Consider the following 18,634-nt stretch of genomic DNA (forward strand, 5'->3'; position numbering starts at 1 on the left):
GATTTGACATAATACAGGGCTACATGTCTAGCTTGGTTTCGCCTTTACTTGTAGATTGTCATCTTTTCCATTTTGATTCAAAAGAAATACCAAAGACAAATACAAAAACGTATAGTTTGAGACCAAACTTTAATTGCTTATTCGCACATGTACATTGTCAATCTCATTACAACTAAACGTGAAGGATGGATTCTTTATTTTTGAGTGAAATGTATACAAGAAGCGTTGGACTGGAGATCATATTAATTAGAGTGCGCAAAGTGTAGTCCTCTGGCACAGCTATTCGTAGAAGACACTCTCAGCTTTATCGTATTGTCTGTTTAAGAGACGTCCTTGTAAATAAAAACAAATTGTTGGAACCTCCATAACCCAGCGCTGGACAACACTACTTTTAATTAAAATTTCTTAACTAATTTCCTTTGAGAAAAGTTTTCCTTACCCAAACCTCATACTTAAAGACATATTTTCTTACTTTATGTGTGCACAAGATGCTAAATAGCATGGTCTACTAATATAAACACGTGAAACTCCAGCTGCTGGAGCAGTATTGCATTCCCATTATAAACAATATGTTGGTCCTTTCTTTAAGGCAAGTAACTAATTAATTACTAATTACCTTAACAGTACGAAACAGCACAATACAAAACAACATAAACATATAGAGGAATAAAGCTTGGGCAAAGCCTTGGAACGGTTAATGCAAAGCATTGGGGGTTTAAACCGGTTTTAGAGCCCTAAACCTCACACTTGTCCCAGAAATATTCATGATATATATAAGTGTAAATAAAATTAAACCTCATAGCATTGCAACACAATTTAAACAATAATAAAAGGGTATTAAAATGCATTTAATTCAATAACCATTAATATCTCAATGGTAGGAAGGAGAACAGAGCAACAGAGTTACAACTTTTTTAGGAACAATGAAATGAAATTACGAACACGTGTCAACTATATCCTTTATTTTAAGAAAAAGATTTAAGAATATCGCATCATACAGTTAATAGTTCAGATCATCATCGTGCAAATACAGGAAGAAGCAGATGGGTGTAAGAGATCCATATAACATAGTTTGTTGTTTATGTGACTGCTTAAACAATAAATCAAACAAGAAACGCCATTCTGAGAGAAAATATTAATAAAGTTTAACGATATAAACCCAAGATCGGCACCCTATGCAAAAGTCAAATGGATCGGTAATTCCCACACTATATTTTTTTACATCAGCAACCGTGAATTCCGCATACCCGCCGGAAACATTCCTTATCACATACACGTTATCATCTGGCTGTGTAATTCGGAAAAAAGATGAAAACACTGTTAAATAGAAAGCATTAAAATTGTGTACTGGACGCGGTTTTATCAGGACATACATTTAAATCATTGAAACTTTGACTTGCTTAAAAAATATCTCTTATATAAAATGTTCGAAATGTTGCAGGTAAATAATGTTACATTTTTGGCATTTATTGACAGCAATATGCAATTTGTACCTTTAAGCTCTGATTCCTTACACTGTCACTGTTGTTTGCTTATGTAAGAGAAATGCTAACCCATGAAGATCAATTCTAACCTGAGAAACAGTATCTATTTGACTACGTCTTTTTACTTATTCGCTTACATTGTTTGTTCGAGATGTCAATTAAATATCTTCTTTGAACTCCCCGACGTCATAAATAGTTGAGCATCAGGACTTAATTTCATAAGCACACACTTGCATTCTCAGGATTCTGTGCGAAACAGTTGCATCACCTTCTCAATATTCAATACCATCAATAACAGCTGTTTCTCATCCATCCAAACGTATTGTGTTTGGTATAATGAATGAAGCTCGAACTCACTAATAGCCGACTGAAAGCGATGAACCACGGTATTTCGAAACCATGCGCCTTGTTCGAATGTAACAATTTCCAAAACGAAACTTGTGTATTTCTTGTAACCATGAGCTGAAAGGCGTAACCTTCGTCTATCTACTGTTTTCTAAAAATAACACTATTAAACCACCCTTGATAAGTAGATTAAACCATCTCATTATGCATCATGAAATAAATACTTGCTTGCCTTCAATGCCCTGATAATTCGTAACCAGAAATACCGTAATGCCGGTTTACTCAATATAACTCTAATTAAAAAATATCAAGGAAGTTTATTTGAATAAAAGATATATACCATACTGAAATTAAAACATACATAGCTTTTAATAAAGAGGTATAACATGTCATAACAGACACCTTAAACTAAGTTACTTTTGCCCGAATCTTTGACACAATTCCAGCCACATCTGCCCCTGAGATGTATAGCAGCGGGCCGGTAGTTCCGAAAGATCCCCTACAAATGTACATGTCTACAGGATTCGCCCCGCTGCTTTTGGTTCCACCAATACCTGATGAATTTCAAAATATGCAAATATCAAATTTTAGGTACTCTACCAGAAATGTTTAAATGATTTGTGTAAAATTGATTATAAAATGCCCACGAGCTAGCATTGGTACCTTATAATGCTTAAATTAGACTGAGGAGTGGTGTTTTACCATGTTGGGAATGTGGCTGGGTTCTTTGGATTTGGAACAAATGCCTCGTTTTGAAAAAAAGGGACTTTGGTGTTGTTTTCTTCATATATTGTTTTAAATTATTATAACAGTGTGTTTTATATTATACAACTAAAGTTCAACCTTTAGACGGGAGGGGAACTACATTTGAGAAATATTCTAAAACAAATACATGTAAATAAGCGGGATCCGTCAATTGAGAATGTGTTAGTGTCATTTGTGAAACATATCTAGTTTCTGACATAAGAAATGGGGCCGAATTTTGACAGAAAAACATCCAAAAGTCAGTACTCATAGGTGAAGATTTGGACGTCCGAACAATTTGAGTCACAAAAACAATTTTCTTCACACAAAAAGTATGTATGAAAACTTATAGTGTTGGAAAACAAGTAATATTGATTACAGTAGTTACTTTTTGAAAAATATGACGCAATCTAGTGTCAAATTTTGAATCAATATAGCTCCCTTATTTTATAACGGATTTTGTTGAAATTTGGATTCAGACTACTTCAAGACAAATCTTATACTTCATGTAAATTTAATTGAAATTGATCAACACTCAATTATCAAACATTACAAATTCAAATAATCACTGAAAAAGAAAAATTATCAAAATTGTACATCATAAAACAATAATGTGAAAAGTAACACGCATTAACGTACACGTCTAAATGACCGACCGGCTGGCAGCATTGCACTAATGAATATTCATACGAGCCATATTGTTTTCATGTGGTGTAAAAGCCCACCAACAATGGTGAAATTGAAATTAAATTGGAAAAATAATATAGCGTTGTACTATACATGGTGCCTTTTCGAATGCACTAAATTTCGACTTTAATATCTCAGTTAAACAAAATATTTTGATTTAAAATTGTACATGTGATCTTTTGACTACAGTATGTGCAAGCAAACAATAGTACATGTGATCTTTTGATTATAGTATGTGCAAGCAAACAATATAATCATTGTTACGTGACGATCGGATGCTTCAGCAAGTTGGGAAGGTAGCCTGCAACATGCCGGTTGCACTTTTGCGCTTCTAAAAGTTAATACGGCACATATCGATTTTAAAAATAAATTTATGTTTCCTGGTGTATCAACCAACCGTAAATGAAGAACTTGAAATAAAATTAGAATCATACCGCGTTTCAACATGTTCACGTCCAAAACAATGAAACCACGGCTACCCCAAGTACAAAAGCGCCCTTTTGTCACGGATGAATGATTTAATAATAATTTTGCACAGAACATTGTCAAATATTCACATGTGCAAATTTTAATCAAAATCTAAACTCTTTATTGAAATATTTAAGTTCGAAAGTGTTGCGTTAGAAAATTCTCCAAGTGTACTTGTATTATCAATATTCAATCCTCCTACATATGAGAATGTTAAACGAATCAAACCAACCATTACAACACAGCACCAATGAGCCCTAACCGCCTAGGGCTTTGGACGTACTGTTAATGAAGCATCATTATTCTAAATGGCGTTTTAAAAGTATAATGGTAAATGATGATGAATGTTTGAACAAATGCATAATAAATGATATTTAATAGTGACATCATATGTCAAATAGGGCATCTTGCTCCATTGTTGAGAGGAAAAAATCACTTTGGTCGGAAAATATTCTGTACATCGAGTTTTCCAAACTTACAAAAATAGCTTTTTAACAAAAATGAATAAAATCCCACAGCATTATTTTCTTTTGAAAATCAACCATGCCTTTTGCATGATATAAATGCATCATGACTATGAAATAAATGGCTTATTTTAAAGGGCTCATAGATCACGAACATTTCGATTACTGCTTGGAAAAATTGTGTTTTTGTTTGCACATCTGTACTTCATGGTAATCATATTCGTTCATTTTCATTCAATAGCTTTACATATGTACAAGTACCATGACTTTATAACAGTTTAATTGTAGCGATTGGCAAAAGACAATTATGACATTTGAAGATCTAAATACATTTATTAAGAAGAAGTGTGTGTAGGTATCTATAAGTACAGAGGTTGGGGGAACAGTCAATACCTACTCTAAAACTAATTTAAACATGAAAATAACTTCTAAAAAAAGTCTGTACCACTGATTTAATGGCCATGATAACATTTATTACATTTCGGGTTTTTATGACAAAACGGGTCGTTACTGTCGACCCGAAATGTAATAATACATCGCAACCCACTTTGTAATTAATTATTACATTCATGATTTGTTGATGGAGTCTATAAGAACAAAGGTCGGGGGAACAGTCAATACCTACTCTAAAATTAATTTAAACATGAAAATAACATCTTAAAAAGTCTGTATCTCTGATTGAGTGGACATGATAAAATTTATTTCATTTCGGGTTTTTATTACAAAACGGGTTGTTACTGTCGACCCGAAAAGTAATAATGCATCGCAACCCACTTTGTAATAAATTATAACATTCATGATTTGTTGATGGAGTCTATAAGAACAAAGGTCGGGAGAACAGTCAATACCTACTCTAAAACTAATTTAAACATGAAAATAACTTCTAAAAAAGTCTGTATCTCTGATTTAATGGACATGATAAAATTTATTACATTTCGGGTTTTTATTACAAAACGGGTCGAAACTGTCGACCCGAAATGTAATAATGCATCGCAACCCGCTTTGTAATAAATTATTACATTCATGATTTGTTGATGGAGTCTATAAGAACAAAGGTCGGGGGAACAGTCAATACCTACTCTAAAACTAATTCAAACATGAAAATAACTTCTAAAAAAGTCTGTATCTCTGATTTAATGGACATGATAAAATGCATTACCTTTCGGGGTTTTATTACAAAACGGGTTGTTACTGTCGACCCGAAATGTAATAATGCATCGCAACCCACTTTTTAATAAATTATATCATTCATGATTTGTTGATGGAGTCTATAAGAACAAAGGTCGGGGGACCAGTCAATACCTACTCTAAAACTTGATACAAGTCTCTTTTTCTGAACAGATAGTAAAATTATCTAAGATATCAAAATAAATACATGAGTTTACATGCAATCTTTTATCAAAATGTTTGGTTTCTTAAAGCAATAGATTTCTGTAATACATGGTTGAAGACAACAATACAAAAAACATTCATTGTTTATTATTCTCTAATAAAAAGGAACAATTTATCAATAATTATAATTTATTTTAATATAACTTTCAGACAATGTTGATGAACTAATGGCAGAGCTGCTTATGATGAAAGAGGAGTACAAGAGCGATGCCAATGCAAGGGCTGCCTCTGGCAACATTCTGTTTTCACCCTGTCTTCATCTGCAAACAGAATCCTGATGTCAGAGGCTGTGCAGAACCATCGTTCGCGATTTAATTAGCGAACAGGGATCGAAATTAGTGGTTGCCCGTTTTGTTGTATAGTTATCTATTACTTTTAAAGAAAGTATTGGTTACACATGACACTACATGTACATAGTACTGGGCGCGTTAAGGCTTACGATGGGAAACCAAAAAACTATAGATGGTTGTCCATGTGGGCAACCAACTGTAAAACGTTAGTTTCCATCCCTGGTGAAGCAAAATCCAATGTATGAGTCGGACGGAAATCTCTGGCGAATGGCTGCCACAGCGCATGAAGGAAGAGGTCGTCGGTCCTTCTTGCTCAGACGGTGCAAAATCCAACGAGCCAGTCTTCTATATGCAATGTATCTGTATACTCTGAAGTTATAAATGTATAAGGATACCATTATGATAAATATTAGTATGTTTAGTAAAACAAAGGTACTTTTCAACTTGACAATTACACAAGCCATGCTGTAGCAGATTCTTACTTAAGTTTACAGTTTAACAAACTTATTCAGCTTGAATATAATATTATATAATATATATTTTACTGAAAATATGTCAGAAATCAGATTTTGTAAGCAACTTCACATCATGTTGTAGCAGGTTGTTATTGTAGTGTACTTTTGAAAAAAATAAACAGCTTGTTTTTATATTTTATTTCAAATGTTGAAAAATAATAATGAACTGGCATTTGTAAGTAACCAAAAATCATTGCGTAGCAAATTGATACTTCATTTTACAATTAGATAACCCAGTCATCTTGTATACACGCATATTTTAATGTTGATTAAAATTGTTGTCTTTTTATGTTATTTTTATTATTTGTATGAAAACATATTTACAGTATGAAATACAAATGACAAGTTCACACAAAACATTGTGTTATTTAATGTCTACAGTGTATTTTCTTTACAAACAATCTGTGCTGGTTTCATAAACATTTTTAATAATTAATGACAACTTACTCATGTATTGGTTCTTCATCACCGATGGGACCATTTACATCAAGGAACTCATAAAACGAAACTTCAATGACATCTGGATGGAGACAGTTAGCTTTGAAGCCAGTATGCTCAGTTATGCACTTTACCCCTGCCTCGTCCATCCTTTCCATCAGCTCTGGGTATTCTGTGCAGCATTTTCACTCAATCTGCACACGATATGGTGTGCAACATAAACATGCACACCTGAAAATAAAAGAAATACGTCGAATTGCAATACAAACATTCCTTCCTAATCAGAACAGGTTCAAGTATCCGTTATAATTTATAATAATTAAACCATACAACCTAGTCATATTCAACAAGCTTGTACTGTAGAATAACAATCAAAGAATAATTTTATTTTGATTTTTGCCGACACCTGCATGTAACAAAATTATATATTTACCAATCCGTATTCCCAACACGATGGTCGTCTTGGGCATCGGCACAATTTTCCTCGCTGTCCGAGTCAGAAAAATCTGATTGACTGTCACTAAATTCTGGCTCATACATATACGGTTGAACGGAAAACTCATCGTAATCGCTATCATCTTCCATTTTTCAACAATTTTTTAACTAAAGTTGCAAGATATAATACATCTGAAGCCATTTATAATGCCGGCTCGTATTTGAGTCGTTATTGAGTGCCTATGATGTCACTTCCGGTTTGAATGAAAATGGCGAGAACATCGGAATGTGTGAAAATCGCGGCTTTGTTCTATTCGTTCTCGCTAATAACACCGTATTTGAAATGAAGTGAGGTGCGAAATAGTTTAGATATGCACTTAATTCGATAAATAAAGGTGTTTTACGGGTTTTAAAAACCGTGGAAGGTGAACTTTAAACATGAAAATAACTTCTAAAAAAGTCTGTATCTCTGATTTAATGGACATGATAACATTTATTACCTTTCGGGTTTGTATTACAAAACGGCTTGTTACTGTCGACCCGAAATGTAATAATGCATCGCAACCCACTTTGTTATAATTATTACAATTCGGGCTTTTATTACAAAACGGGTTGTAACAAAGATACCGGAAGTCGTGAAAGACGAACCGCCGCCATTGCTCGCAACCGAAATGCCGCAGACGATTGACGCTAGGGAATACAACATTGCTCCGGATGTGATCATTCGGAAATGATGGACCAATTCGCGCTGCACATTTGCGCACAAGCAATGTTCTGTTCACAAGTAGGCCTATAACATAACTATATCCACTCAAAGTGAGCGCATTGACAAGTAATTCTCAGTGATAATATTGTGATACGATCGGCATTGGGTATTGTGGTGTGATATCTAATCAACATTGACTTTTCTTATAAACTAGTGTTTATGTTATGTTAATATTACTAAATATGTGTTTTATATTTTTCGCGGCCGGGAGAATGTTGTGATTTTGGCGCGTCGTCGTACGAGGTCGCCGACTGCGCGATCGTTCACGTTTTTAAGACGGCATCATTATTGTAATTGTTATTTATAATTGTCAGTTGAATATTTATAATGGTAGTAAAAGGTCGAACCTGAATTGACTTATGTTTCTTTCTCACAAGGTGAAGATCTAAATACATTTATTAAGAAGAAGTGTGTGTAGGTATCTCAGGAACAGAACACACTTTTTTAATATTTCATGCATCAAGTAGATTCATGTCAAATGCAAATCTAAGTAAGAATCGTTAGTAGGTTCGGCTGCAGCAACATGTAAAAAGTTTAGTTCGCTTTTTCTGCCTCGTCCATTTTCTATCACACTTTGACCCTACACTTGTACCAAGAAGTCTATACGATGGATTTCAGGCCCGTACCCAGGCACTTGGGCCCAGGGGCCCGGCCCCCCCCCTTCCAGCTGGCTGTCGAGTTATGATTTTTTAAATAATGGGCCTACTGCAAATTTTCTCACATGAAAGGGCCCACTGTACACTTCCCTGCAATACAAATGTGCAGATGTGTTTTATTGCCCCTGATACACAAGGGGATTAGCGCTAATTTACTTGCCAGTGGAGATAAGCCCCTAGGCATTGTTTTCTTATCACCTTGTACACACATCCCCGATTTGTCAATTACCCATTGTTCTCAATGCTTCATCTTTTGATGGTGGTTGTAACACGTCTTTTGATTGGACAAGGAAAGAGAAACAGCGAATGGATGGAACTGATACAGAAGGTCGTAGGTCTGAACGATAATAGTGTTTTCTCTTTTGAATTCAAACCTCCTCTAGAGTCATAGCTTATTTAACATTTCTGTGAAAACTGTCTTGTAGATGATAAACATTTTATAATGAATTTACTTTGAAATTTTATATAGAGGAGGTTTGATTTCAAAGAGAAAATACTAGTAGGTTATAATTCAGTTACTGACATATAACCATAGTAGTATTTTCTCTTTGAAATCAAACCTCCTCTACAGTCATACTTTATGTTACATTTCATAATAAAGGTTTTTTAGTTTCAAAGGTTGCTTTTACTTCTTTATAAAGTGTAATACATTTCTGAAATCTAAAGCTTTAAACATGTGTGTGAATTTCACACCAAGGGGTCGTTGATAAAGCATGTCACGCTTTTTTTTACCATTTTTACCCGGGCATGTCACAAACTGTTACAAAATCTTGGACCCCCTTCCCTAAAGTACGTCACAAACTCACACTTTCGAACATTTTTTTTTAAATAATTTAAATTTAATCTAAAACCCAATTCACTATAAACCGTATTAAAACTGCACTTACCAGTAAAAGAACTTTCACATTACAGGCTTTTATAACTGTAGGGTTGTTACGATGAGCAGTATGAATATTTATCCACGTATTAACCTCTAATAAAAACGAAATTATAATTTAGATTTTCTTTCAACCCTTTACTAACTAAAAATGGAACAGTCAAATTATTTCGTCATTGAAATCTGTGGGAGGGTGTGCCTATTGAATAAGCCGGCCCAGCCAAGTTGCCTATTAAACATTCGAACAACAGAATCAGGAGATACGCAATTCGTCTTATTTTGACATAGAACTTATTCAAATGTTTAACAAATTTTTGAAAATTAATTTTAAATCTACTAAAGAAATAATAAATAAATTATACATTTTTTTTAAATAAATGTGTGACATCACACATGGCCTGACTCCCCTCCCCCATGTCACAAACTGTCACTTTCTTACTCACCCTCCCCCCACCTGGAGCGTGACAAACTTTATGGACTGCCTGTAATGGTTACAGCTTTAGACTTCAGAAAGGTGCTGATTTACTTGTTATATATCCATAAATTTAAAACACAACACATGTTTTTATATGCATTAAAATTCACCTTAAACAGTGGCTTATAAACAAAAATCTATTAGGGAGGGGCAACCCCTCCCGCACCCTCCCCGTTTGGGCCCCCACTCCCCCAGTCAACATTTCCTGGGTACGGCCCAGGATTTAGATATCGACATAAGTCAATGGAAGTATCAATGTCAAAAGTTGACATCGGCTAGAGATCTTGGCCGCACATTATAGCTAACGCAGCGCAGATTATGCATGGTCGACAAGACATTTTAGGCTGCGTAAAATCCGTCATCGTCAGTTGCATGTTCTCGTTGTCGTCGTGATTCGCTGACATAAAAACATACAGATTTTTGAACCAGCTTCATGTGGTTCGCCAAGAACCCCATACTTACGTATTTGTAAGAGAGCTCTGTTGGGGAAAAATTACATTCGACTTGTCCAGAAACTTCAAAAACATTTTCGAAAACAAAATACTGCAAGAAAGGATACTTTTTTTCCGTCTCATGCAATCTCTCTAAAATTAAGGACGTGTTTGGTGAAAACGGTGGGAAATTTCCATATGCACTCATTTCCTTCCGGCGAAGACTGATCATAATCTTCCATTTTGTTGCTAATTTGTTCGATAGTTGTATGTTAAGAGCATGCATACGTTCACGCGAGGCTGTTAACACATTTACGGAAAAACACGTGTTACATTTACGGTAGCTAGATACAGAGCACACAATGATTATCATGATTATCAGAGACACATCTTTGAGTCTTTTTACGACGCTTTCAATACATTTTACAATACAACAATCCAACGATATATAGTCATTAAATGTCATGCATTTCAATAAGTTTCTTTGATAGCAATTTAAAAACAATCTAGAATCGGTAACATTAACGTAACACAATTGTTAATAAATAAATCTTTATTAATGTTAACGCCAGAGACTTTGTTTGCACCTTTATTGTCTGTGAAATAGGCCTTTTCACAGAATTTCCAATTTAAAAGAAAATACCACAAAGTATAATTTAGCCTGCAATCTTGTGTTCTCGCGAGACTAATGGAATCATCATTTGCGTCAACGCGTGTACAAATATCGGATACATGAATTTCATAGGGAATCATATATGACGTTGTTTCATTTCATTATTACTTTTTTATAACAAAAACGTATAGCCGCGGTAAACAGGTTAAATACCATTAATACTAAATCAAACATGATTAAGCGCAGAACTGATATACCATCAACAGCATGACTCAAGCAATTTTCTTTAAGGTAGCGCACCTCTAATGGGCACATATCCAAATATAATTTAATTAATTATTTTCCAAATCAGCATCACTTCACTGAACTACATGCAAATTTGTAGGAAGGCTTTCCATGCTTTTTTAAAAAATATACCGATTTTTTCACAACCACCCTCACGCTCGGCTTTTGTCCAGTTTATTTTCACCCCTAGGGTATATACAAGTTCCATAATTCATTCAAATTTCCAAATATGGGCATGCAGTTGGTGTGTACAGATGCAGTAAAGGTGTTTAAAGTTTAAACATGATGAAATAAGTATTATCTTACAGAAATTTATTTTTTACAAATTTTAATCTATGGAATAGCGCCATGAAATGTAAGTGATTTCAGCCAAGTAAAAATTGGGTCGGTTAAAAACAAAGTGTTATAAAATTCAAAATAGTATCATTTAAGTTATATTTTAAACTTAGTTTTTATAGAAACACTATAAACAGCAAAAATACCAAAAAATAGACAATAAATACCGTTTACTTTTTGAAATAAAAATAAAAATGCAACATGCATCATTCGTATTTTCCGCAGTAAATTACCCAATTTAGTCATAACGTTGTTTTAATTTTAAAAATTGAAGGATGTTCTTACAATTTTCAACATATTTGACAATAAACATAGCTTATATGCTATATTAAATCAAATTACGTTAGAAAAGAAATAAAACGCGTCGCAAAAAGTATGCGATGTCGGCAGGAATCGAACCTGCGCGGGAAGATCCCAAAAGATTTCTAGTCCATCGCCTTAACCACTTGGCCACGACCAGTTCACATCAGTGCAATCGTAAATTACATATCCATAAGTAAACAGGTAAAAAGGCTCGCCCGATCTGTGAAGAAATCGCGAAATCGTATTTTTCAGATGATAATTGGATTAAAGTCAATATTTAGAGTGAAAATAATGTATTCTAAATGAATAAGTTAAACATAAATCAAAGTTTGAAAAAAATAAAATGCATCTCTCGGAAATAAGCGATCATTGAAGATCGGCAATGATCGTACAATAAATCGCGGGAAATCATTAGAGGTGCGCTACCTTAAGTTTGAATACATGGAATGTACGACACAAAATAAATAAACAATACAGTTACATGTATTTTCAAGCACTGTCAATATTTTTATCTATTAAACTCTGAAAATACAAATATTAAAAAGCCTTACTCGCACAAATTACAAAACTAAATATGAGGAGTGCAAAACAAACTTAATTTTATAAATGTCTTAACCAAGCTGACGTACACACGCACATCGAAAAGTGGAGAAGATCAATTGGAAATTTCATTTTAATATTTAATTTCCAATCCAAGAGTCCATTTATACCTGCAGAAATAGATGTGTTCTTGCAGATGTATAAATTATATGCCGCGCAGATTTGTTTGTTAACACAAGCCAGGGGCATGAATAAAATACCACAATAATAAAGGATAAACAAATCTTAACTATTTTGATCAATATATATTACACTGAACAGATAAGACTAAAATATGCCTGTCGTGGGGATCAAACCAGGAACTTCAAGAAGCAAACATTAATGCGCTATTACAACACCACGAATGCTTTTTATATTCAAATGTAGTCTAAACCCTATTTTGGTTATAGGCGTTTCTTTTAAATTATCGTAATAAAGCGCTAATAAGCTTTACAAATGTTACAGTTTCTACCTCTGATTATCAATAAACAAAACATACTTTTATCATGTTCCTTTTATTTATTATGATACACACATTGTTTTCTCAATCTATGACATGTTTTTGTATATATTTTCGTTTTTGCAAAATGTGAAAAAGTCCATTTAAGCTTCAAGTGTTAGTACTTTTTCAGAACTTGCAACCAAGAACAAATATTATTGAATTCTGCGACTTTTCCCTTCGATATAAATCACCCGTAAAGCCACTTTCCCATTCATTAAACATTTCAAATTTCCTATTTTCCGTCCAAAAACTTCTCAACAGAAAAGGCAGAACAAAGAACACTTAGATGGCGTTTTGAAAAAGACCCGTTTATTTCACGACGCGAATTTTTCCAATTTTATAATGCGTTTGCGCATTTTTTAAAACTCACGAGGAACCTGTACCTTTCACAAATGTGCAAACAGAATCTTTGAAATTGTATGTGATTTATATGACCACACAAACAACCATTTTTTCTAAATAACATAACATAAAATGATCGATAATTAAAATTTATTTACATAAAGACTAAACAATTCATATCACTAGATCTGAAAGTGATAATCCGAACTCTAAACCGTTGCTTCAAAATACACATATTACATTTATAATAATTGTCAGCCAAGGTCAACCCGTTTCGTTTCCAATACTACATACAGTAGGTGAATAAACATCACACGCTTTTTCGGATTTATAACTCATCCCGTACTGAAACACGCTCTAGATTTTAACATTCGTTATCTTACACGACGGTTAAATTACATGCACGTCTATATTGCAGGTAGACATTGTTTATAGATCAATGTACTTCGGTGTTGCGCTTTGAAAGCAGGACGCGACTCACATTAAGGACGACATACTAAAACTGTCGTTCTGGAATAATCTGATTTGATTTAGAATACGTACGGAAGCCACTTAGTTGGAAATTGGAATTGTGGCGAAAAGTTTCGGGTAAAATACGATGCTTCACGTTGTTTCACAATAACAACATAGTTACATCCCTTAGTTTACCATCTAACATATGGAAATGTCATGCGTATTCACAAATTGAGGTAAGTAGTGATATGTTAGGTATTGCATATGTTAGAAATGTATTGCAAGACATCTTTCTTTTAAATTAGGGTGGTGGTTTTGTCGGTGAATGAGAAATATAATTTGTAGTAATCGTCGAATGCGAAGAGCAGTCGGAAACGTTTTAAGTTTTCAAGTCGTGATCTTCTGATAAACAAGCTCGGATCCGCTCGAATTGCCTATGTATAATTGCTCGCAAATCGATTGTCAGTCACTTTGCCGTCTGTCCTGCGAGCGCAGTGGTTGGGCCACTCGATTTTGACCTAGGCGACCCGGGTTAATTTCCCGTTCCAAGAAGCATGTCTATTTTGTTGGTTGTCACAATACCGGACATGTGGGGTGTCCTATTGGTACTCCTATTTTCGACAACAACACAAGACCACAACAATCAGTGCAAAATCTTTCAGAAACAACGAAATAGCTGAGAATTTAAGCTTTCATTCAAAATTATTCCAATTTTTCGTGAGTCCTGCACGCTAATTATGCAGGAGTGCTAGGGCACATCCCGGTTCCACACATAATGTAGCCTTAGACTCGAAAAAGACGTTATAAACCCCAAACTAGACACATTGTAAGACAATTTCAACAAGCTGTCATCTAAGAGCAATGGTTTGTATACGCGCTTCTCACCTATGCGACCAGGCTTCAACCATCCTTCCCGGAAGAAAGTGAGTTTGATTGGTGGTCACAATACCGGACAAGTGACTTTCTTCCTGGTACTCAGGTACCTCCCCCACACCAACATTAGACCACACTAAAATAGCAAATATATATATATCAGTTAAAAATCAAAAGCTAGACATTGCTGTAAGAATTCAAAATTCGTATCAACTTTCGTGAGTCAAGTAGTTAATTAGGTAACACAGCTAGAACACGCTCCGGGTCCACATTTAATGAAGCGTCAAACGTGGAAGGATGCCATAAACTTTAAAATTGACTTATCAGCCAGTGTGCGGTACACGCGTGTTTCATCTAAGTGATCCGGGTTCAATCCCCTCTCCCGGAGCATGTAAGGTTGGTTGGTGGTTGGGATAAGTGGAGTTTCCAGCGGGTACTTCGGCTTTCCCCATGCACGTTGGCTGCACATTACAGTTTCATTACGGTGCTGCCAGTGTTGCAGAGGTGGTTTTGAAGCCGATGGAAACTTCGAAGACAATTCGAATGGCCCAAAGTATCCGTGGTGTATTCTAGGTAAGATGTCTTGGAAAGACATGGGGTGTCACTGAAATAAGTAGCCTCATTTAGGCGCAGGTCAGCTTTGTGGAACCCAGTAGCACCATTTAGGCATAAGTTAGCTTCGTTAAAGCCAAAGGCCTCCGGGGCGAAAAGAACACCGTCATTAAATCAGGGAGCTTAACTGCGCCACTGGTCGACCTCAAGTATGTAGTCCACATTGTACGTCGCACTCTAAATATTCTAGTGACTTCATTTATTTTTATTTTGTCAATCAAAGGCAAGGTATCCAGAGACAAGTTATTAATCATACAGTTGCTCATGTAATTGGCCAGAAGGCACATCGGAATTGTTAGACCGCAAAGCGGTCGATGGCTGCCTCGGAAAGTCGTCCTCTCGCTACACAATAATCTATTCCCTGTTATTGACCATCCAGGTCGCTTTGAGCCATTAGTATGTACTTCTAAAAGCTTAAGAGGACTTGTTTACATATTTCGCAGTTTTGGAAAAATGGCATTAAATATGTTTACTTAAACTTATATAATTTTAATAAATTGTTTAACCAAGAAAAACAATAAATAAAACATATTGTCATCCTCGTGTTTCGAACCCGAGACCTCTGAAAGCAAAACCCCACGAGCTAGCGCTGCGCCTCGTCGTCGTTCTTTTTGTGAGGCGAAACAGACCCGCTTTAGTAATGGACGACGTTTTTGTTTCGAAATTATCGATGCAAAGCGTTCCAAATGCCTCATAATGTTATCGATTTGGAATGATGAGTACGATTATGACGTTAATGAATCAATAGTTCAAACATTGTTTATAGTCGATAGCGTTATATCGTTTGATTAAAGATAATGCATACAATTTGTTGAATATGTACGACAATTATTTAAACAAATCGCTATTTAAACAAACCGTGATCAAGTTATGTTGAAGCATTAAAGAAGAAATAGGACACGACCCTTTTCAATGGATGAGATAGTATCTATTACCATGGCCGAATCACAGATGTGTTATAAATTTGTCTATAGATACAACTTAGGCGGTAGACAATGAGCGATAAAATGCAATACTAAAAGGTTGAACGAATAATTCGAATTCAATCCATAAACAACAACGTTTCATTAAAAAAAACACTTTTATGTGGTTAACAGGGAAATATCAGTTATTTACAAACGAATATTCGCCTTATCAAAAAATATCCTGCTTACAAATGCAAGATAACAGTAAACAATATCGATCCATTTCTTTTTTATTGTTTTTGTACTCAAAATATAACCCTTTAAAAATATATTAAAGTTGTAACGACAGTTAAAAAGAGTTCCGCGGTCGGAGACAAATGCCCCCCCCCCTCCAAACAGGGCTTTGAACTAGCGACCCCAATTGTCAATAGGGGCTAACTGCTGTCCAATGCGAATGCACATGTGAAGTTTTAAGCCAGTAAGTTAATTTGTTGACGAGTTATTGATCGGAAACGATTTTCACACTTATTGTGACAGTGAGCTTGAACTTTGACCAAGTGACCCCAATTTTAAAGGGTTCATCTGCTTTCAAAGGCAAATGGGCATGGGAAGTATCAAGCCAATCGGTCAATTGGTTGACAAGTTATTGATCAGAAACGATTTTGACACTTTTTCAGACAGTGACCTTGATCTTGGAGCTAGTGACCTCAATTGCTGTAGGGGTCATTTACAGTTCAAGGCCAATACACATGTGAAGTATCAAGATAATCGGTCAAATCGTTTACGAGTTATTGATCGGAAACGATTATACACTTATTGTGACAGTGACCTTGATCTTTGAGCTAGTGACCCAAATTTCAATAGAGTTTATATACTGTCCAAGGCCAAGGGACATGTGAAGTATCAAGCAAATCCGCCCATCCGTTTACGAGTTATTGATCATAAACGATGTTCACTCTTATTAAGAAATGGACCTTGACCTTTGACCTAGTGACCCGAATTTCAATAGGAATCATCTACTTTCCAAGGCCAATGCACATGTGAAGTACCAAGCCAACCGGTCAATGTTGACGAGTTATTGATCGGAAATGATTTACACACTAATTGTGACAATGACCTTGACCTTTGACCTAGTGACACCAATTTCAAGAGGAGTCATCTACTGTCCAAGTCAAATGCACATGTGAAGTTGCAAGCCAATCGGTCAATCCATTGACGAGTTATTGATCGGAGACGAACTGGTCTACCGACAGACCGACAGACTGACCAACATCCAGCAAAACAATATACCCTCTCTTCTTCGAAAGGGGGCATAATAAAAAGTAACGAAATAGTTTGTTTTCGGTCAATATCGATTTTTATTCAACCGTAATCATATATAATAACTATTTTTAATAGAATCATCATTATTCGAGTCTGGACACCAATGGTCGAATTAATTAGTCATTTTAATATCACCACTGTTCTACACGACTCGTCACATACGAATTTCGTTCAGGGAAAACTAAGTGTAGCATTAAGTGTATCACAGCTTGGTCTGTGCAGTCCGCACGGTCTAATCAGGGACAGCGTTTTTCTCTTTTATGGAATGTTTGTTAAAACGAAGTCTCTTCTAACCTAAAATACACTTTATGCGTAAAGTGTCTCCATGATAAGCTAATCTGTGACGACACTTCGCAGATGCGTTAAGCCCAGTTTTCCCAGAACAAGTCTCATATGGCGACCGTGATCTGTGTTAAAATATCAGCAATATCACAGGAAGTCGGAGATTTAAGAAGCGAAATTCGAAAATGAATGACAAGTATCTTACACTGTGATTGAATTATTATATTTGTTGTGCAACAGTCCACATTAAAAAACACACATACAATTAGTTAAATCTTTTATTTATTTAAATTTAACGGCGCTGGATGATTTCTTTGCGTTTGATTGTGTCCGTACTTTTCATATAGCATGCGTTTTTCTACTGTTTTGTATCCTCTGCATATTTTACTTGTGTAAATAAACATGCGAAAACTACTTACACCGTTTTCATTATTCTGCAAAGAATCTAAATTAGACAAACACCAATTGCAGTAGAGAGTGCGATGTATATATTGACTTTCAAGTATAAAAGGTTTGTAACTTCTGCACTTGCTGTTTTTTTCATATTATATATGGGTTTATACTGTGTTTATTACTACTTTATATGTTGACTGTAATAAAGTTAAGTTTGACATCGTCTGCATCGTTTACTTCTCAAACGAAATATGGTTTAAACCATTGCAACTTGTTTCGTTGTATGTGATATTTCACTTTTTGAAAGTAATATTATGTATTTAATGTATATTGTATGCACAAACATCTTTAAAAACAATTTAAGAT

At 35.0% G+C, this 18,634-nt stretch overlaps 1 protein-coding gene across 4 annotated transcripts in view; it reads left to right on the plus strand.

Annotated features, from left to right (window-relative positions):
- Positions 1-18,634, plus strand: part of LOC127857963 (uncharacterized) — a 261,868-nt gene that overhangs the window by 125,015 nt on the left and 118,219 nt on the right. The gene's annotated exons all lie outside the window — the stretch shown is intronic.

The sequence above is a fragment of the Dreissena polymorpha genome, chromosome 14 (genome assembly GCF_020536995.1).
Source record: "Dreissena polymorpha isolate Duluth1 chromosome 14, UMN_Dpol_1.0, whole genome shotgun sequence".
NCBI lineage: Eukaryota > Metazoa > Mollusca > Bivalvia > Myida > Dreissenidae > Dreissena > Dreissena polymorpha.